The 23,259-nt window shown below is 44.0% G+C and overlaps 1 long non-coding RNA gene across 1 annotated transcript in view; it reads left to right on the top strand.

The window, feature by feature from the left end:
* LOC134352877 (uncharacterized) overlaps positions 1–23,259 on the top strand; it is a 109,038-nt gene that overhangs the window by 43,485 nt on the left and 42,294 nt on the right. Inside the window, exon 2 of the long non-coding RNA XR_010019492.1 lies at positions 6,860–6,940. This is a non-coding gene — a long non-coding RNA (uncharacterized LOC134352877). The remainder of the gene's footprint in view (positions 1–6,859; positions 6,941–23,259) is intronic.

The raw sequence follows: 23,259 nt of genomic DNA, 5'->3' as shown, positions 1-23,259 counted from the left end.
AACGTCCAAGGATACACGGTGTATCAGAAGGATCGGAAGGTAGGCAGAGGGGGAGGCGTGGCTTTATTGGTAAGAAATGATACTAAATCATTAGAACGAAGTGATATAGGATCAGAAGGTGCAGAATCTTTATGGGTTGAGCTAAGAAATCGGAGGGGTAAAAGGACCCTGATGGCAGTTATTTATAGGCCTCCAAACAGCTGCAGTGATGTGGACTACAAATTACAACAGGAAATAGAAAAGGCTTGTCAAAAGGGCAGTGTTATAATAATTGTGGGGGATTTTAACATGCGAGTGGATTGGGAAAATTAGGTCGGCACTGGATCTCAAGAGTGAGAATTTGTAGAAAGTCTGCGATATGGCTTTTTAGAACAGCTTGTTGTGGAGCCCACTAGGGGATCGGCTGTACTGGATTGGGTATTGTGTAATGAACCAGAGGTGATTAGAGAGATTGAGGTGAAGGAACCCTTAGGAGGCAGTGATTATAACATGATTGAGTTCACTGTGACATTTGAAAAAGAGAAGCCGAAATCTGATGTGTCGGTATTTCAGTGGAGTAAAGGAAATTACAGTGGCATGAAAGAGGAACTGGCCAAACTTGACTGGAAAGGGACACTGGCGGGAAAGATGGCAGAGCAGCAGTGGCTGGAGTTTATGCGAGAAGTGAGGAAGGTGCAAGACAGGTATATTCCAATAAAGAGGAAATTTTTGAATGGAAAAAGGATGCAACCGTGGTTGACAAGAGAAGTCAAAGTCAAAGCCAAAGGATTGGGAAGTTTTTAAAAGCTTACAAAAGGAAGCTAAGCAGGTCATTAAGAGGGAACAGATTAACTATGAAAGGAAGCTAGCAAATAATATCAAAGAGGATACTAAAAGTTTTTTCAAGTATCTAAAGAGTAAAAGACAGGTGAGAGTAGATATAGGACCGATAGAAAATGATGCTGGAGAAACTGTAATGGGAGATAAGGAGAAGGCGGAGGAACTGAACAAGTATTTTGCATCAGTCTTCACTGAGGAAGACATCAGAAGTATACCAGACACTCAAGGGTGGCAGGGAAGAGAAGTGTGCGCAGTCACAATTACGACAGAGAAAGTACTCAGGAAGCTGAATAGTCTAAAGGTAGATCCCGGACCAGATGGAATGCACCCTTGTGTTCTGAAGGAAGTAGCTGTGGAGATTGCGGAGGCATTACTGATGATCTTTCAAAAGTCAATAGATTCTGGCATGGATCCAGAGGACTGGAAGATTGCAAATGTCACTCTGTAATTTAAAAAGGGGGCAAGGAAGCAAAAAGGAAATTATAGACTTGTTAGCTTGACATCGGTGGTTGGGAAGTTGTTGGAGTCGATTGTCAAGGATGAGGTTACAGAGTACCTGGAGGCATATGACAAGATAGGCAGAACTCAGCATGGATTCCTTAAAGGAAAATCCTGCCTGACAAACCTATTACAATTATTTGAGGAAATTACAGGTAGGCTAGACAAGGGAGATGCAGTGGATGTTGTATATTTGGATTTTCAGAAGGCCTTTGACAAGGTGCCACACATGAGGCTACTTAACAAGATAAGAGCCTATGGAATTACGGGAAAATTACATACGTGGATAGAGCGTTGGCTGATTGGCAGGAAACAGAGAGTGGGAATAAAGGGATCCTATTCTGGTTGGCTGCCGGTTACCAGTGGTGTTCCACAGGGGTCCGTGTTGGGGCCGCTTCTTCTTACATTGTACATCAGTGATTTGGATTATGGAATAGATGGCTTTGTGACTAAGTTTGCTGATGATACGAAGATAGGTGGAGGGGCCAGTAGTGCTGAGGAAATGGAGAGTCTGCAGAGAGACTTGGATAGATTGGAAGAATGGGCAAAGAAGTGGCAAATGAAATACAATGTTGGAAAGTGTATGGTTATGCACTTTGGCAGAAGAAATAAATGGGCAGACTATTATTTAAATGAGGAAAGAATTCAAAGTTCTGAGATGCAATAGGACTTGGGAGTCCTCGTACAGGATACCCTTAAAGTTAACCTCCAGGTTGAGTTGGTGGCGAAGAAGGTGAATGCAATGTTGGCGTTCATTTCTAGAGGAATAGAGTATAGGAGCAGGGATGTGATGTTGAGGCTTTATAAGGTGCTGGTGAGATCTCACTTGGAGTACTGTGGGCAGTTTTGGTCTCCTTATTTAAGAAAGGATGTGCTGACGTTGGAGCGGGTACAGAGAAGATTCACGAGAATGATTCCAGGAATGAAAGGGTTAACATATGAGGAACGTTTGTCCGCTCTTAGACTGTATTCCTTGGAGTTTAGACGAATGAGGGGAGACCTCATAGAAACATTTCGAATGTTGAAAGGCATGGACAGAGTGGATGTGGCACAGTTGTTTCCCATGATGGGAGAGTCTAGTACGAGAAGGCATGACTTAAGGATTGAAAGGTGCCCATTCATAACAGAAATGCGAAGAAATCTTTTCAGTCAGAGGGTAGTGAATCTATGGAATTTGTTGCCACAGGCAGCAGTGGAGGCCAAGTTATTGGGTGTTATTTAAGGCAGAGATTGAAAGGTATCTGAGTCGCCAGGGCATCAAAGGTTATGGTGAGAAGGCGGGGGAGTGGGACTAAATGGGAGAATGGATCAGCTCATGATAAAATGGCAGACTCGATGGACCGAATGGCTGACTTCTGCTCCTTTGTCTTATGGTCTTTTGGTCTAATTTGCCTCAAGACTACAAACATCTCCTCTTCTCTAATCTGTATAGGATCCATAACCACGCTGCTGCTTTGCCTGACTTCTATGGACTTTGTGACTGCCTCGCAAGTAAATAGAAATACTGAAATCCATTTAAGATCTCACCCATCTTTTTTTGGCTGCATGCATAGATTACCATTCTGATCTTCCAGGGGATCAATTTTTTTCTTTGCAATCCTTTTGTTCTTAATACATCTGGAGAATCCCTTAGGATTCTTCTTCACCTTGTTTGTCAGCTTCTCCCCCAGCAGAGCAGGGCGGATGGTGTTGAACGCACTGGAGAAGTCAAAAAACATGACCCTCACAGTGCTCGCTGGCTTGTCCAGGTGGGTGTAGACACGGTTCAGCAGGTAGACGATGGCATCCTCAACTCCTAGTTGGGGCTGGTAAGCGAATTGGTGGGGATCTAAGTGTGGCCTGACCATAGGCCGGAGCAGCTCCAGAACAAGTCTCTCCAGGGTCTTCATGACGTGGGAGGTCAATGCCACCGGTCTGTAGTCATTGAAGCCACTGGAGTGCGATGTCTTTGGCACAGGAACGAGGCAGGACGTCTTCCACAGTACAGGAACCCTCCGGAGCCTCAGGCTCAGGTTGAATACATGGCGAAGTACTCCACGTAGCTGAGGGGCACAGGCTTTGAGCACCCTGGTACTGACACCATCCGGTCCTGCAGCCTTGATTGGGTTGAGACGTTTCAGCTGTTTTCTCACCTGGTCAGCTGTGAAGCCCACCGTGGTGGTTTCATGTGGGGAAGGGGTATAGTCGTAAGAGCAGGGTGGGGAGGGGTAGGAGGGGAGAGTGGAATATGTGTTGGTTGGGTGCCGACAACAGATGGCTCATGTGGGGGATGGGCAGGGGCCACAATGTCAAATCTGTTAAAGAACAGGTTAAGTTCATTGGCCCTGTCCACACTGCCTTCAGCTCCTCTGTTGCTAGTTTGCCGGAACCCAGTGATGGTCCTCACTCCCCTCCAGACCTCTCTCATGTTGTTCTGCTGGAGTTGCCACTCAAGCTTCCTCCTGTACCTGTCTTTAGCCTCCCTGATCCTGGTTTTCAGGTCCCTCTGTATTGCCCTCAGCTCCTCTCTATTTCCATCTCTAAACGCTCTCTTTTTAGCATTCAGGATGTCCTTAATGTCTTTTGTCACCCATGGCTTGTTCTTTGAATAACAAAGGACAGTTCTTGTCGGAACATTGTAGTCCACACAGAAGTTGATGTAATCAGTGATGCACTCTGTGAGCCCATCAATATCCCCTCCATGTGGCTCACAGAGTGCCTACCAGTCTGTCACCTCAAAACAACCCTGGAGCACCTCATAAGTCTCACTGTCCTCGAGGTTGCAGGTTTCCTCTTCACCAGAGGCACCTAGTAGGGTTTTAGATACACCAGGTTGTGATCTGACCTTCCCCGTGGGGGGAGGGGAGAGGAGCTGTATGCATTCTTAACGTTAGCGTACATCAAATCCAGAGTCCTCTCCCCTCGGGTTGTACAGCTCACATACTGCGTGAAGTTGCATTATGTTGCATTTTACTTTCTTTAAGAAAGGAGGAAGACAGCAAAAAGGAAATTATTGACCTCATTGGTTGGGAAGACGTTAGAGTCAATTGTTAAGGATGAGGTGATGGAGTACTTGGTGACACAGAACAAGACAGGACAAAGTCAGCATGGTTTCTTTCAGGGAAAATTCTGCCTGACGAACCTGTTGGAATTCTTTGAGGAAATTACAAATAGGATAGATAAAGGGGATGCAGTGGATGTTGTATATTTGGAATTTCAGTAGGCCTTTGACAAGGTGCCACACATGAGGCTGCTTACCAAGTTAAGAGCCCATGGTATTACAGGAAAGTTATTAACATGGATAGAGCATTGGCTGATTGGTAGAAGGCAGCGAGTGGGAATAAAAGGATCCTTTTCTGGTTGGCTACCAGTGACTAGTGGTGTTCCGCAGGAGTCGATTTTGGGACCACTTCTTCTTATGCTGTACGTAAATGATTTAGATGATACAATAGATGGCTTTGTTGCCAAGTTTGCAGATGATATGAATGTTGGTGGAGGGGCAGCTGATGTTGAGGAAATGGGTAGGATGCAGAAGGACTTAGACAGATTAGGAGAATGGGCAAGTAAGTGGCAAATGAAATACGATGTTGGAAAATGCATGGTCATGCACTTTGGTAGTAGAAATAAATGTGTGGACTATTTTCTAAACAGGGATAAAATCCAGGAATCTGAGATGCAGAGGGACTTGGGAGTCCTTGTGCAGAACACCCTGAAGGTTAACTTACAGGTTGAATCAGTGGTGAGGAAGGTAAATGCCATGTTAGCATTCATTTCAAGAGGTCGAGAATACAAGTGCAAGGATGTGACGCTGAGGCTTTATAAGGCACTGGTGAGGCCTCACCTTGAGTATTGTCAACAGTTTTGGGCCCCTTAGAAAAGATGTGCTGGCCTTGGAGAGGGTCCAGAGGAGGTTCACAAGGATGGTTCCAGGATTGAAAGGGTTATCATATGAGGAACGTTTGATGGTTCTGGGTCTGTGCATGCTGGAATTCAGAAGGATGAGGGGGAATCTCATTGAAACCTTTTGAATGTTGAAAGGCCTAGACAGAGTACATGTGGAAAGGATGTTTTCCATAGTGGGAGAGTCTAGGACAAGAGAGCACAGCTGCAGGATAGAGGGGCGCTCTTTCAAAACAGAGACGTGGAGAAATTTCTTTCTCCAAAGGGTGGTAAATTTGTGGAATTTGTTGTCACATACAGCTGTAGGGGCCAAGTCACTGGGTATATTTAAGGCAGAGATTGATAGGTTCTTGATTAAACATGGCATCAAAGGTTATGGGGAGAAGACCAGGAACTGGGGTTGAGGAGGAGAGAAAAAAAGGATCAGCTATGATTGAATGGCGGAGCAGACTCAATGGGCCAGATGGACTAAATCTGCTCCTATGTCTTATGGTTTTATTTCAGTCGACATCATCTCATCAAAGGATGTGGAAAAGTCTGTTGGACTGTCAGTAGAACTTGCTGACTTGGAAGGCACGGATATTAAATTTAAATAAAGGTACTAGTGCATGTGATTTTAATGATGGAGGTTGATGTTACTCCCCAGTGGAAGTCGACAGTGTTCCCCAGTGGTGGTTGATGAGACTGTATATTCAGAGAATTATAAAATGATTACAGTATGGAAGGAGGCCATTCAAGCATTTGAGTCTATGTTAACCCCAGTTAAAACCCATTCATCCATTTCTATTCTCCCACATGCTACTCATCCTAAAAAAAAGTAAATCCCACCGAGCTCCCTTTTAAATTCTCCAACTGAATCTTCTTCCACTACAACCTGTGGTAGTGCATTCCAGATCTAACCACTCACTGTGCAAAACACAAATCTCCCATTTAGTGAAGTATTCAGCTTGCATGCATTCACCTGTAATCTGCTGAGAACTGTTTTCTCCTGCCGAAAACACCCATGCACCATCAATTTACAGGACACGTCACGAAGGAAATGTGCTATACACATTTTTTGTGTGACTGTTTACTGTTATGTATTTGTGCTAAATATGTCTTATGCTGTGTATAGCTGTTGGTACTGTGTTTTGCACCTCATCGTTGGAGAAACGCTGATTTGTTTGTCTATATTCATGGATGTTCATATATGGTTGAACGACAATTAAACTTGAATTACTTCAAAATAACAGGAAATTCTGAATCTTGTTTCTGAGAAATGGCGCAGGTTTCCAGTATAGCTGCTGAATGCAAGGTCCCTGTAAATTCATGGATGAGGAATGCTAATTGGCCCATCCTTAACAATGCAGAGACAGCTTTAAGACCCACCATGACAGAATTCAATTGTTTCTTCAGAATCAAATTCCATTATTGGCTTCATTCACTCCATTCTGTCACTGCTGCAACTTATTTTCTGCTACTTTTCTTTTTAATACTGTTTTTCTATTATTGTCTTGTTTTTATCTACCGCTTTATTTAATTGCCTGAGAGGAAACCAAACAGAGTTTCATTGTACCTATGAATAATGACGATAAAGATCATTCAGTTCAATTCAATTTGGCAGTCAATCCCATGTATCAATCATACGGTCAACCTGAAATATTATCTCTTTCTCTTTCCACAGATGCAGCTTGAACTGCTGAGTGCTTCCAAGATGTTCTGTTTCATATCTGCCTCTCCTAGTTTGGTATGGTTCTCAAATCAGGTCAGATTGTTTTGGGTTTCTGAGTACAAATTATTGGAATCAATTAAACAAGCTGCTCCCAAGAATATTACTTGGAGATATTTTTCTCAGTAGTTCACCTCCAACCCAATATAATTTCTGTAATGTATTCCCATTGTTTTTCTACCCTTTAGAATTTTGAGCTTAACTCATGGTCTTTTGTGAGGAACTTTGATAGGAATGTATTTGACAAAAACAGGAGACTGTGATAACAGAGTGTGATTTAAGCATTGTTTGTACTACAGATCACAGTGCAAAGGTCAATGCTTCACATCAAGGGGTGACAATTAAATATTCATTGCTCCTGTGTGGTTAACTTTAACTCAGTTAAGAGTCTCCACAATCTCAATTGATCTATTGTGCATGAAGCTGTCACATCTTATTTTTTTTATGCTTTGCATTAAACCACCTCTCATTGGGAAGAGCTCATAAATGAAGCTTCAACATCAATGTATAATTACAAATAATGATTGTTTGAAGCTCATTTAATTGGCCTGCACATCACATGGAGCCATTTTATAACAGGGAGTGACAAGCTACAGTTGAAATCATAGTTGCATTACAGAATTGACGCATGTAATTTTCCTAAGATTATAATCAGCATTTTAAACCCATTTCACAGAATGTGTTTTGCATTTGTTCAGGTGTTTGTCAATAAGCATCATTCCAGTCATTATCCTTAAATAACATTAAGCAGTTTATATGGATTTTTTTAGGCAGTGTTAAATTTGGGACACAGGCATTGAAGGCCCAGTTGGGATCCTCCAAAAACTGGAAGATGTGCCATTGTTTCTGCGTCACTTAGGTCCAATGCAGGGAGCATGTCAGCTATGGACTGCCCACTTATTTGCATGACCCTGCACATTGTTCATTGCCTGTAAGCCACAGTAGGGGACCAATGTCAACATGTAATTCCTGCTTGCACTATCTGACACATGAGCCTCTAAATGCCAAGGTACTATGTGTTGACATGTATCATCCAGAACTGACTCTGATCTACAAGGTATGGAACAACAAGGAAGCGAATGTCCTACAGACAAAGGCTGAGAAGTCTTTGGAGTCAGAGTGGTCAATGCCAGGAGCCAAGCTATTGACAAACTACAAAAATGTTTAATCATCAATCATGTTCAATATGTTGTAGGGGTCAGAAAGTGTTTCATTGCGTGCTAGATCCCAGCAGCTATATGATCAGCATGATATTATTCAGTGTTAAACCCTACCAACAATAATCAACATATCCCTAATAATCCCCACATCTGATACAATCTTCACATAGATCTCTCACCACTAGCTCACAACTCCAGCCTCAACAAGATAGCAACATTACCTAAATGCACTGCAGGTTACCTTTCTCTGACCCAAATGACAGACCAGGCCAATATCAAAGTTAGAAGTAGGTGCAAACAATGTGGACTGCCCAAGGTTGCTGGCAAAGTGTAACAAACTAAATCTTGTTGCTGTTTACTGATCAATATTGAGCTTGGAAGAGCATATAGGTATTGGTTTGCTGGCTGTTCCAGTATATTTGATGGAATTTATAAAGAAATTTAGGTAATCCAGTCATAGACTCCAGAGCAGATCTTCTGTTTTGAGTTTTGTCATAGGGTCATAGAGCAATACAACATAGAGTCCATGCAGACTTCATTATCTATAACATCTCTCCCTCACTCGCCCTCTAAACCTGACAAATTCCTCAAAAATCTTCTCTGCACTCTTTTCAGTTTAATCACAACTTTCCCATAACAGGGTCAACAAAACTACAGTGTACTCCAAATGAGGCCTAAGCAATAACTTACACACTACAACATAATATCCCATATACTCAGAGCCCTGACTGATGAAGGCCAGCATGAAAAATGCATTATTCACCACCCTATCTGTGATGCCACATTCAACAAACTAAGTATTGGTAGGTGCTTAGGTCCTTCTGCTCCATTGCACTCATAAGTGCCCTACCATTCTCAGTATGTCCTGCACTGGTTTGACTTTCCAAAATGCATTACCTCACGCATGTCTATAATAGAATCCATTTGCAACCCCTCAGCCCCTTTTCCTAACCGATCAATATTCCCCTGTAATCTGTGATACTATCAACACCTCCTAATTTCAATCTGCAAACGTGCTGATCAAACCCTGTACATTCACATTCAAATTATCTATATAAATAACAAAGGTCCCAACTCTGGCCCCAGTGACTAATTACTGGCCTCCATTCTGAGAAACAACCTTCAACCACTCTGCTTCCTTTCTCTGAGCCTATTTGAATCCACCTGACTAACTCTCCCTGGATTCCATGGGATCTAATCTTCCAGACAAGCCTACCTTGTTAAAATCCTCGATAAAAGTCCAAGTAGAAAATATTCTCAGTCCTATTTCATCCATCCATTTGATTACTGTAACTCTCTAAAAGATTTATTAAACCCAAGTTCCTACATGCAAAGCAATGTTGATTCCTCCTAATCAAATTCCATCTATCCAAATGCTGGTAGACACTCTCCCTTAGAATTCCCTCCAGTATCCTCACCACCATTGATACTAGGTTGACCATAAGACTATAAAAATATAAGACATGGGAGTAGCATTAGGCCATTCAGCCCATTGAGTCTACTCCGCCATTCCATCATGGCTGATCCCACTCAACCCCATACACCTGCCTTCTTGCCATATCCTTTGATGCCCTGACTGATCAGGAAACAATCAACTTCCGCCTTAAATATCTGCACGGACTTGGCCTCCACTGCAGTTTATGAAGACCACTCCACAGGTTTACTACTCTCTGGCTAAAAAGAAATTTCTCCTTACCTCTGTTTTAAAGGGTCACCCCTCAATTTTAAGGCTGTGCTCTTTAATTCTGGATACCCCCATCATAGGAAACATCCTTTCCACATCCACCCTATCTAGTCCTTTCAACATTCAGTAGGTTTCAACAAGATCTACATTTTTCTAAATTCCAGTGAGAACAGGCCCAAAGCTGTCAAACGGTCCTCTTATGTTAACCCTTTCATTCCTGGAATCATCCTCATGAACCTTCTCGGAACTCTCTCCTGCTTTTACCTTCTATTCCCACAAGCTTCAAGATTGCCACCATCATGCAGTGCCGAAGCATACTACTGCCACGGGGCTGAATGACTTCTGCCCAGTTGCACTCACCCCCATTATTGCAAAGTGCTTTGAGAGACTGGTTCTATCACATCTGAAATCCTGTCTGCCCACTACCCATCAATTTGCCTATCGCACCAACAGGTCAACAGAGGATGCCATCTCCACAGCACTTCACTCTGCCCTGGCCCACCTGGACAGCCCCAAATCTTATGTCAGAATGCTGTTCATTGACTTTAGTTCGGCATTCAATACTGTGATCCCTTCCAAGCTGATCGCCAAACTTCACCAGTTTAGTGTCAGCTCACACCTCTGCAATTGGACCTTGGACTTTCTGACTAACGGACCCCAATCAGTTAAGTTAGACAACCTCTCCTCCTCCATTCTCACCCTTAACACCGGCGTGCCTCAAGGCTGTGTGCTGAGCCCTCTTCTGTACTCCCTTTTCACCTATGACTGCATTCCTGTACATGGTTCTATCTCCATAATCAAGTTTGCAGATGACACCACGGTGGTTGGCCTGATCAGAGGGCATGATGAGATGGCCTACAGGGATGACGTCCAGCATCTGGCCACGTGGTGTGCTGACAACAAGCTGGCCCTTGACACCCAGAAGACCAACGAGATCATTGTGGACTTCAGGCATGCTAGGAGTCACACTCACGTCCACATCTACATCAGTGGAGCTGTAGTGGAGCGGGTGTTAAGCTTCAAATTCCTTGGTGTCCACATTTCCGAGGATCTCACCTGGTCCCTGAAGTCCTCCATCCTGATCAAAAAGGCGCAACAGCGCCTTCATTTCCTGCAGAGCATCAAGAAAGCTCACCTCTGTTCCAGGATACTGACGGACTTTTACCGCTGTACCATTGAGAGCATGCTCACCAACTGCATCTCAGTGTGGTATGGCAATTTTCCCATATCGGACCACAAAGCACTCCAGTGTGTGGTGAAAACTGCCCAGTGGATTATCGGCATCCAATTGCCCACCATTGAGAACATCTACCATAAACGCTGCCTGGGCAAGGCGAAAAGCATTATCAAGGATGTGTCTCACCCTAACCATAGACTTTTTACTCTCCTCTCATCCGGTAGGCGCTACAGGAGCCTCCACTCCCACACCAGCAGGCACAGGAAGAGCTTTTTCCCTGAGGCTGTGACCCTGCTGAACCTCACATCACAGCGCTAAGCAGTATTGCACTCATATTGTACTGTCTCAGTACTTTTATATTTGTGTGCTGTAGCATTTAGTTTTTATTCGCAGTTATTTTGTAAATAACACTATTCTTTGCATTTCCAGTTAGATGCTAATTGCATTTCATTGGTTTTGTATCTGTACTCGGCACAATGACAATAAAGTTGAATCTAAATCTAAAAAGGTCTAAAAAAAATTACCAACATTGCATTTGCCTTCTTTATCACAGACTCAATCTGTAAATTGACATTCTGGGAGTCTTGAACAAGGACTCCCAAGTTCCTCTGCACCTCTGATGTTTGAATCATCTCCCCTATAATTCCTTTTCTTTTGCTTTCCTGCCTTCTTAAAGAATAGAGTGACATTAGCACTCTTCCAGTCCCCTGGGACTGTGCCGGAATCAAGTGATTTTTGAAAGATCATGACCAAGGTATAGAACACGGAAATTTACAGCATGTTACAGGCCCTTCGACCCACAATGTTGTGCCAATCACGTAACCTACTCTAGATACTGCCTAGAATTTCCCTAGCCCTCTATTGCTCTAAGCATCCGTTAGCCGTTATCTCTTCAGTAACCTCTTTCAGGACTCTGGGATGTAGTCCATCTGGCCGAAGAGACTTATGCACCTTAAGACCTTTGAGTTGGAAGGGATCAGCAGAGCAGCAGTGGCTTGAGTTTCTGGGAAAAATGAGGAAAGTGCAGGATGGATATATTCCAAAAATGAAGAGATACTTTAACGGCAAAATAGTACAACCGTGGCTGACAGGGGAAGTCAAAGCTAATGTAAAAACAGAAGAGAGTACATACAACAAAGCAAAAATGAATGGGAAGCTTTTAAACCCCTACAGAGAGCAACTAAAAGAATCATTAGGAAAGAAAAGATGAAATATGAAAGCAAGTTAGCAAAAGCTTTTTCAAGTATGTAACTAATAAAAGATAGATGAGAGTGGATATAGGACCACTAGGAAATGAGGCCAGAGAAACAATAATGGGGGCTAAGGAGATGGCAGATGAACTAAATGAGTATTTTGCATCAGTCTTCATTGTGGAAGACTCTAGCAGTGTGCCAGATGTTGAAAGGTGTGAGGGAAGAGAAGAGAGCGCATTTACAAGGGAGAAGGTGCTCAAAAGCTGGAAGACCGTAGAGTACATTCAGTAGGTCACCCAGGCCAGATGAGCTGCACCTTAGGATTCTAAAAGAGGTAGCGGTAGAGATTCTGGAGGCAATAGTAATGACCTTTCAAAAATCACTGGATTCCGGCATGGTGCCAGAGGACTGCAAAATTGCAAATGTCACTCCAGTCTTTAAGAAAGGAGGAAGGCAGCAGAAAGGAAATTATTGACCTCATTGATTGGGAAGATGTTGGAGTCAATTGTTAGGGATGGGGTTATGGAGTAGTTGGTGACACAGGACAACATAGGACAAAGGCAGTATAGTTTCCTTAAAGGAAACTTCTTGCTTGATAAACCTGTTGGAATACTTTGAGGCGATTGTGTGTAGGATAGATAAAAGGGATGCAGTGGATATTGTATAGTTGGACTTTCTGAAGGTCTTTGACAATGTGCCACACATGAGGTTGCTTAACAAGTTAATGAGCCCATGGCATTACAAGAAGCTTACTGGTATGCTTAGAGCATTGGCTGATTGGTAGGAGGCAGCAAGTGGGAATAAAAGGATTCTTTTCTGCTTGGCTGCCGATGACAAGTGGTGTTCCACGGGGTCATTGTTGGGACCGCTTCTTTTTATGCTGTATCTCAATGATTTAGATGATGGAATAGGTGGTTTTTATGCCAGATGATAAGAAGATTTGTGTAGGGGCAAGCAGTATTGAGGAAAGAGGTAGACTACAGAAAGACAGATTAGGAGAATGTGCAAAAGAAATGAAATACTAAGTTGGAAAATGCATGGTCTTGCAATTTGGTAGTAGAAATAAATATGCAGACTATTTTCTAAATGGGAGGAAAATCCAAAAATCTGAGATGCAGAGTGACTTGGGAGTCCTTGTGCAGAACACCCTAAAGGTTAACTTCCAGGTAGAGTCGGTGATGAGGAAGGCAAATGCAATGTTAGCGTTCATTTCAAGAGGTCCAGAATGCAAGAGGAGAGATGTGATGCTGAGGCTTTATAAGGAACTGGTGAGGTCCCACCATGAGTATTATGTACAGTTTTGGGCTCCTCATCCAAGAAGAGATGTGTTGGTATTGGAGAGGGTTCAGAGGAGGGTCACAAGGATGATTGCAGGAATTGCAGGAATTTGGGAACTGGAGTTGCAGCTTGATGACCTTCATCTGGTCAAGGAGAGCGAGGAGGTGATAGAAAGGAGTTATAAGCAGGTGGTCACATTGGGCCCAATGTAGACAGACAAATGGGTAACAGTCAGTAGAGGGAAGGGGAAGAGTCAGATACTAGAGAGTACCCCTGTGGTTGTCTCCCTGAACAATAAGTACTCCTGTTTGAGTACTGTTGGGAGAGACAACCTACCTGGGGGAAGCAACACTGGCCGTGACTCTGGAACAGAGTCCGGCCCTGTGGCTCAGAAGGGTAGGGAAAGGAAGAGAAAAGCAGTAGTGATAGGGAACTCTATAGTTCGGGGGTCAGACAGGTGATTCTGTGGATGCAGGAAAGAAACTCGGATGGTAGTTTGCCTCCCAGGTGCCAAGGTGTTTCAGATCGCGTCCACGATATCCTGCAGTGGAAGGGAGAACAGAGGTCGTGGTACATATTGGTACCAACGACACAGGTAGGAAAACGAAGGTAGAAGTCTCAGGATTACTGCCTGTGTCACGTGACAGTGAGTATAGGAATAGAATGAGATGGCGGATAAATGCGTGGCTGAGGGATTAGAGCAGGAGGCAGGGATTCAGGTTTCTGGATCATTGGGACCGCTTTTGGGGCAGGTGTGACCTGTACAAAAAGGACGGGTTGCACTTAAATCCCAGGGGGACCAATATCCTGGTGGGGAGGTTTGCTAAGGCTACTGGGGAGAGTTTAAACTCAAAATGTTGTGGGGTGGGAACCGAACTGAAGAGACTGGGGAAGAGGCAGTTGGCTCACAAATAGAGAAAGCTTGGAGACAGTGTGTAAGGGAGGATAGGCAGGACATAGAGAAGGGGCGAGCTCAGACCAACGGTTTGAGATGTGTCTATATTTTAATGAAAGGAGTATTATGAACAAAGTGGATGAGTTTAGAGCGTGGATCAGTACTTGGAACTATAACGTAGTGGCCATTACAGAGACTTGGATGACTCGGGGACAGGAATGGTTACTTCAAGTGCCAGGTTTTAGATGTTTCAGAAAGAACAGGGAGGGAGGCAAAAGAGTTGGGGGTGTGGCAATGTTGATCAGAGATAGTGTCACGGCTGCAGAAAAGGTGGATGCCCATGGGGGGATTGTCTACGGAGACTCTGTGGGTGGAGGTTAGGAACAGGAAGTCGTCAATAACTTTACTGGGTGTTTTTTACAGGCCGTCTAATAGTAACAGGGATATCGATTGGCATTTCCCTAGAGCAAGGGGTTTAGATGGGGTGGAGTCTGTTAAGTCTGAAGGTTTCTTGACACAATATGTAGATATCCTACAAGAGGAGAGACTGCACTTGATTTGGTATTGGGAAATGAACCTGATCAGGAGTGAGATCTCTCAGTGGGAGAGCATTTTGGAGATAGTGATCATAATTCTATCTCATTTACAATAGCATTAGAGAGAGATAGGAACAGACAAGTTAGAAAAGCGGTTAATTGGAGTAAGGGGAAATATGAGGCTATCAGACAGGAACTTGGAAGCTTAAGTTGGGAACAGATGTTCTCAGAGAAAGGTATGGAAGAAATGTGGCAAATGATCAGGGGATATTTGTGTGGAGTTCTGCACAGGCACATTCCAATGAGACAGGGAAGTTATGGCAGGTACAGGAACCGTGGTGTACAAAGGCTGTAATAAATCTAGTCAAGAAGAAAAGCTTACAAAAGGTTCAGAGAGCTAGATAATGTCAGGGATCTAGAAGATTACAAGGCTAACAGGAAGGAGCTTAAGAAGGAAATTAGGAGAGCCAGAAGGAGCCATGAGAAGGCCTTGGCGGGCAGGATTAAAGAAAACTCCAAGGCATTCTACAAGTATGTGAAGAGCAAGAGGAAAAGATGTGTTAGAATAGGACATAGAATAGAACTATAGAATAGAATAGGATAGAATAGAATAGGACTATAGAATAGAATAGAAGTATGACAGTGGGAAAGTGTGTATGGAACCGGAGGAAATAGCAGAGGTACTTAATGAATACTTTACTTCAGTATTTACTATGGAAAAGGATCTTGGTGATTGTAGTGATGACTTGCAGCAGACTGAAAAGCTTGAGCATGTAGATATTAAGGAAGAGGATGTGCTGGAGCTTTTGGAAAGCATCAAATTGAATAAGTCACTGGGACTGGATGAGATATACCCCAGGCTACTGTGGGAGGCAAGAGAGGAGATTGCTGAGCCTCTGGTGATGATCTTTGCATTATCAATGGGGGCGGGAGAGGTTCCGGAGGATTGAAGGGTTGCGGATGTTGTTCCCTTATTCAAGAAAGGGAGTAGAGATAGCCCAGGAAATTACAGACCAGTGAGTCTTACTTCAGTGGTTGGTAAGTTGATAGAGAAGATCTTGAGAGACAGGATTTACGAACATTTGGAGAGGTATAATATGATTAGGAATAGTCAGCATGGCTTTGTCAGGGGCAGGTTGTGCCTCACGAGCTTGATTGAATTTTTTGAGGATGTGACTATACACATTGATGAAGGAAGAGCAGTAGATGTAGTGAATATGGATTTCAGCAAGGTATTTGATAAGGTACCCCATGCAAGGCTTATAGAGAAAGTAAGGAGGCATGGGATCCAAGGAGACAATTGCTTTCTGGAGCCAGAACTGGCTTGCCCACAGAAGGCAAAGAGTGGTTGTAGATGGGTTACAACACGCTTGAGGAACTCAGCAAGTCGGGCAGCATCCGTGGAAAAGATCGGTCAACACTTCGTCAGGACTGTAGAGGGAAGGGGCAGAGGCCCTATAAAGAAGGTGGGGGGAGGGTGGGAAGAAGAAGGCTGGTAGGTTCCAGGTGAAAAACCAGTAAGGGGAAAGATAAAGGGGTGGGGCAAGGGAGGCATGGAGGTGATAGGCAGGAAAAGCGAAGAAAGAATAGGGGAAAACACAATGGGTAATAGAAGGAGGCGGAACCATGAGGGAGGTGATAGGCAGCTGGGGGAGGGGGAAGAGTGAAATAGGGATAGAGGAAGGGACGGGGAGGGAATTACTGGAAGTTGGAGAATTCTATGTTCCTACCAAGGGGCTGGAGACTACATAGACGGTATATGAGGTGTTGCTCCTCCAGCCTGAGTTTAGCCTCATCACGGCAGTAGAGGAGGCCATGTATGGACATATCTGAATGGGAATGGGAAGCACAGTTGAAGTGGGTGGCTACTGGGAGATCCTGTCTGTTTTGGCGGACAGAGCGGAGGTGCTCGACGATGCGGTCCCCCAATCTGCGTCGGGTTTCACCGATGTAGAGGAGGCCGCACCGGGAGCACGGGATGCAATAGATGACCCCAACAGACTCACACGTGAAGTGTTGCCTCACTTGGAAGGACTGTTTGGGGCCCTGAATGGTGGCAAGAGAGGAGGTGTAGCTCTTACGCTTACAGGGATAAGTGCCAGATGGGAAATCCGTGGGGAGGGACGTGTGGATAAGGGAATCGCGGAGGGACCGATCCCTGCGGAAAGCAGAGAGGAAAAGCTGTGCTTAGTGGTGGGGTCCTGTTGAAGGTATGCTACTGGGAGATCCTGTCTGTTTAAGCGGACAGAGCAGAGGTGCTCGACGAAGCAGTCCCCGAATCTGCGTCGGGTTTCACCGATGTAGAGGAGGCCGCACCGGGAGCACCGGATGCAATAAGTGACCCCAACAGACTCACAAGTGATGTGTTGCCTCACTTGGAAGGACTGCTTGGGGCCCTGAATGGTGGCAAGTGAGGAGGTGCAGGGACAGGTGTAGCACTTGGGCTTACAGGGGTAAGTGCCATGTGGGAGACCCACTTCAACTCTGCTTCCCACTCCCATTCAGATATGTCCATACATGGCCTCCTCTACTGCCATGATGAGACTAAACTCAGGTTGGAGGAGCAACACCTCATATACCGTCTAGGCAGTCTCCACCCCTTGGTATGAACATAGAATTCTCCAACTTCCGGTAATTCCCTCCTCCACCGTTCCCCTATCCCTACGTCACTCTGCCCCCTCCCCCAGCTGCCTATCACCACCCTCATGGTTCCGCCTCCTTCTACTACCCATTGTGTTTTCCCCTATTCTTTTTTCGCCTTTCCTGCCCATCACCTCCCTGCCTCCCCTCCCCCAGCCATTTATCTTTCCCCTTACTGGTTTTTCAACTGGAATCTACCAGCCTTCTCCTTCCCACCCTCCCCCCACCTTCTTTATAGGGCCTCTGCCCCTTCCCTCTACAATCCTGACGAAGGGTTCCGGCCCGAAACTTGGACCGATCTTTTCCACGGATGCTGCCCGACTTGCTGAGTTCCTCCAGTGTGTTGTGAGTGTTGCTTTGACCCCAGCATCTGCAGATTATTTTGTATAGACGGGTTATATTCTGCATGGAGGTCGGTGACCAGTGGTGTGCCTCAGGGATCTGTTCTGGGACCCTTACTCTTTGTGATTTTTATAAATGACCTGGATGAGGAAGTGGAGGGATGGGTTAGTAAGTTTGCTGATGACACAAAGGTTGTGGGTGTTGTAGATCAGCGGTCCCCAACTACCGGGCTGCAAAGCATGTGCTACCGGGCCACGAGGAAACGATATGAGTCAGCTACACCTTTCCTCATTCCCTGTCATGCACTGTTGAACTTGAACATAGGGGTGCCAACTGTCCCGTATTTGTTAGGACATCCCGTAATTTGGGCTAAATTGGTTTGTCCCATATGGGACCGCCCTTGTCCTGTATTTCCCCTCTAAGGTAGAGTGTTCCTATGAAATCTTTCGTGCCAAAATGCCGTAAAGCGAAGAAGCAATTACCATTAATTTATATGGGAAAAATGTTTGAGCATTCCCAGACCCAAAACATAAACTACCAAATCATACCAAATAACACATAAAACCTAAAATAACACTAACATATAGTAAAAGCAGGAATGATATGATAAATACACAGCCTATATAAAGTAGATATCATGTATGTACAGCGTAGTTGGGAAGATTAAGCCAAAACTGATTTGTGGGAAAAAAAAATTGGCACGCATGCGCACACAGGTGTCCGCGCAAGGCTTCATGGTCATGGTAATCTTTCTTGGGGTAAACACAAATGTCCCATCAGCACACACAAAAAGTGCTGGTGAACGCAGCAGGCCAGGCAGCATCTATAAGAAGAGGTACAGTCGGCGTTTCGGGCCGGGACCCTTTGTAAGGATTTGACTGCTACTTTTGTCCCTTATTTGGGAGTGAGAAAGTTGGCAATCCTAACTGTAAAAGACATGTTGAGGTGAATCTAACCCTACTTGAACACCCAACCCCCCTGTCAGCTGTCTGCAAGAATATTATCAATATTAAACCAGTCCGCGGTGCAAAAAGGGGTTGGGGACCCCTGTTGTAGATAGTATGGAGGGCTGTCAGAAGTTACATCAGGACATTGATAGGATGCAAAACTGGGCTGAGAAGTGGAAGATGGAGTTCAACCCAGATAAATGTAAAGTGGTTCATTTTGGTAGGTCAAACATGATGGCAGAATATAGTATTAATGATAAGACACTTGGCAGTATGGAGGATCAGAGGGATCTTGGGGTCCGAGTCCATAGGACACTCAAACCAGCTGCGCAGGTTGACTCTGCTGTTAGGAAGGCGTACGGTGTATTGGCCTTCATTAATCGTGGAATTGAATTTAGGAGCTGAGAGGTAATGTTGCAGCTATATAGGATCCTAGTCAGACCCCACTTGGAGTACTGTGCTCAGTTCTGCTTGCCTCACTACAGGAAGGATGTGAAAACCATAGAAAGGGTGCAGAGGAAATTTACAAGGATGTTGCCTGGATTGGGGAGCATGCCTTATGAAAACAGGTTGAGTGAACTTGGCCTTTTCTCCTTGGAGCAACGGAGGATGAGAGGTGACCTGATAGAGGTGTATAAGATAATGAGAGGCATTGATCATGTGGATAGTCAGAGGCTTTTTCCCAGGGCTGAAATGGCTGCCACAAGAGGGCACAGGTTTAAGGTGGTGGGGAGTAGGTACAGAGGAGATGTCAGGGGTTAACTTTTTTATGTAGAGAGTGGTGAGTGTGTGGAATGGGCTGCCAGCAACAGTGATGGAGGCGGATACAATAGGGTCTTTTAAGAGACTTTTGGATAGGTAAATGGAGCTTAGAAAAATAGAGAGCTACGGGTTACCCTTGTAATTTCTAAGGTAGGGACATGTTCAGCACAACATTGTGGGCTGAAGGGCCTATATTGTGCGTAGGTTTTCTATGTTTCTATGTTTCTATCATGCGAGGAGTATTTGATGGCTCTGGGTCTGTACTCATTGGAATTTAGAAGGATGCGGGGGGAATCTCATTGAAACCTTTTCAATGTTATTACATATCCCGTGAGTATGCTATTGAAATGATGTAATTGGCTTATTCTATTGGAATGATGTAATGGTCTTGTGCCATTGGAATGATGTAATAGTCATGTGATAGTGGGGTGATGTGATGTCACGTGATGCCATGTTTCAACTAGTATAAAAGGGGAAACCTCAGTTGTTGCGTAGTTCGTTTTGGTAACTACGCCATTTGGTAACTACTGTTGGTAGTTACGCCATCAGAGAAAAAGAGAGTGAGAGTGAAGAATCTCCAGCTCCGAATGAACCCTAAAAGTATTTGGGGTTAACCAGCGGCATTTGGCACATTATGGATGTGACTGACATTTGGAATCGTTCATACGTGGCAGGCACGTTTTGTTAACCCTAAAACGGTAACGGTTGTGCGATGATCACTTTGTTGAAAGGTCATTTACTTTGAGAAATCGTATTCTGCGCCATAACTTCAGACAAGGCATTTCGGCTGGGAGCTGTGTCAGCAGTGACGTCTTTACTTTGGGGATTGTTTGAAAGTTGGTTTGGGAAGTCTCTCCTCTTGACTATTTGCAGGAATTGTTCGGACTTATGAAATTACCACCTTAAGTGCTTTAATAAGATCTATTAAGAATTGTCTTTAAGTTTGACTGTTTGATCACAACAGACACATAACACTGTTACTATCCGTTTGAAGTTAATCGTTCATTTACTGTTCCATGTTTTTGAGTAGAGGTTAATAAATGTTGTTTATTTTATTAAAAACTTGACTCAAATTCATCTCCATTGTTGCTGGTTATAACAATGTTGAATGGCCTAGACAGAGTAGATGTAGAAGGGATGTTTCCCATGGTGGAGGAGTCTGGGAAAAGCGGGCACAGCCTCAGGATAGGGGAACATTCATTTAAAACAGAGATATGGAGAAATTTCTGTAGCCAGAGGGTGGTGAATTTGTGAAATTTATTACCACAGGAAGCTGAGAAGGTCAAGTGTTTGGGTGTATTTAAGGCAGAGCTTGACAGATTCATGATTAGACATAGCATCAAAGTTTATGGGAAGAAGGCTGGGGTGCGGGGCTGAGGAGAGAAAAACAGGATCCGCCATGATTGACTAGCGAAGCAGACTCAAGTGAAATGGCCTAATTCCGCTCCTATGTCTTATGGTCTTTATACATTAAACAGTGAAGATCCTGGCTCATTTCCTGTAACACTAGCTAATTACACGCTAATGCAAAAAGTTTACTTTTTGCCAACTAAAGACACAAGTGCCAAAAGTGGAACAGCTTACTTCCGGGGAGAACTTAGGATGGAAACTCGAGGTATACTTTTATCTCAAATGGTCCAAATGGTTCAATTTAATATCAGAGAATGTATACAGTAAAAATCTGAAATTCATACTCCTCGCAGATATCCACAAAACAAAAAAACCCAAAGAATGAATGACAGAAACATCAGAATCCCAAAGCCCCCTCCACTGCCACACACAAGTAGCAGCCGAAGCACCGTCCACCCCCCTCCACCATGCAAAACCCCCAAAGAGACCTTGATTTGGAGTCCATCAACAACCAGTCTATCCCAACACTTTGGTATCTCAGATTAGTGAGGGAGAGAGAGATCACTCTTGCAACAGCATGTGTGGGAGACCAGCAGCTCGCTGTTTCAATGTTGCAATCTTATGCGTCACTTCTCCAATACCCCTGACTCAAGGACCGACAGCCTCTCACTCACCATCAAAAGAGAGAGAGAGAGGATTGCTCAAGTAGCGGGGCCTTCTTTCGCCCGCAGCTGAAAGAAGTTGTCCGCATCTACAAAAGCCTCTGGTGTCATCTTTTCTCACTCTCCCCTGATTCAGAAGATTATGGAGGAGATTATTGAACTATGGAGGGACAAGGCAATTGATGCATTTGACAATAAAAATTAAGGTTTTAAAGTCTCATCATTACTAAACTAACAGCCAACATAGCAGTGATTGATAAATGGCACATGGTGTAATACTGTATAGGACAGTGGAAAGATCACCAGTCTTGACAGCTGGACGGGAATGTAAGCCAGGTCCAAGTTCTCATTAGGCCATCTATTGCAGAAAAGATGAGGTAGGATTGGAATCAGGTAATACTCTGCTAATGAAAATATTCATGGAAAACAAAGAAATATTGTATGAAATGTGTCTTGTATCAAATGTAAAACCATGTCTGGTTTAGTAGCAGACAATTACCTGGATCGAGGTGGAGCTGTTGATAAGAATATAAAATTTGTTATAGGTCTAAAGACAGTAGTTTTAACCTTCTTGTTATTTAATTGGAGGAAACTAATAGTTATTTGCTATTGGAGATCTGATAAACAATCTGATATTCTGGATATAGCAAATGGGAAGAGAGGGGTAGTTGTTATGTGTAGTGGATGTTAATATTATGTCTACTGATATTACTAATATTGGAGTCCACAGATGGAATAAATTTAGAACTCACTGACTGCTACTGAATATTCTGTATACCTACTGCTCTAAAGACTGATTTTAAAACTAAGTATAGTTCATTCAGCTGAAAATGAGTTATTTCATGATGTATCAGGTTTTAGCCTGTTTTAGCCTGAAAAATTAAATATGAATTTTGCAATTCAATAAAGGAAAGTATATTTATTTTAAAATTATGCTTTCCTAGTTAACAGTTGCCAATGGTAACAGGTGTCCCCCGCTTTTTGAAACCTCACTGTTACGAAAGACATACATTAGTACCCTGTTTTCGCAAACAGGAGGTGTTTTCACTGTTATGAAAAAAGCAGCGAGCGAAAAAAAAATCAGCACGTGATAAAAGGCAGCGCACGCCCCGACCAGCCGCTCTCCCCCGGATTCAGAACAGCATTCTCGCCGGCATTGCTTAAACAGGTGTCTGTGAGCAGCCGCTTGCAAGACAAGTTCTATGGCATCGGAAAAGCCTGAAAGAGCTGGTAAGGGTGTTACACTTAGCGTAAAACTAGACATAATTAAGCGTTTCGATCGTGGTGAACGAAGTAGGGACTAAGTGAGTTTGGCTTGTGGAAGCTGACGAAGATGATGTTGAAGAGGTTTTGGCATCCCATGACCAAGAACTGATAGATGAAGAGCTGATGCAATTGGAAGAGGAAAGGATAACAATCAAAACCGAATGAGTAATGATAAATTACGACTTTAATTTTGAAAGGGTATGTCAGTTTAGGGGATATTTGCATGATGGTTTAAGTGCTTACAGAGGACTTACCTAAAAATGTCCGAGGCTCAGCAGTCAAGCAAGCCTTCCACATCAGCCACGGCAGACGACGAACCTCGACCTTCGACATCGAGGCAGGCAGTCATAGGAGAAGATGAGCTGCCTGCTCTAATGGAAATAGACGATGAAATGACACCCCAGTGTCCCACCACCCCAACATCCAGGCGACGCAATCGGCAATCAGAGGCGATGCAATCGGC

Source organism: Mobula hypostoma, chromosome 10, assembly GCF_963921235.1.
Source record: "Mobula hypostoma chromosome 10, sMobHyp1.1, whole genome shotgun sequence".
NCBI classification, from domain to species: Eukaryota; Metazoa; Chordata; class Chondrichthyes; order Myliobatiformes; family Myliobatidae; genus Mobula; species Mobula hypostoma.
Note: the sequence above shows the minus strand (reverse complement) of the source record. Positions and strands in the feature narration are given on the sequence as shown.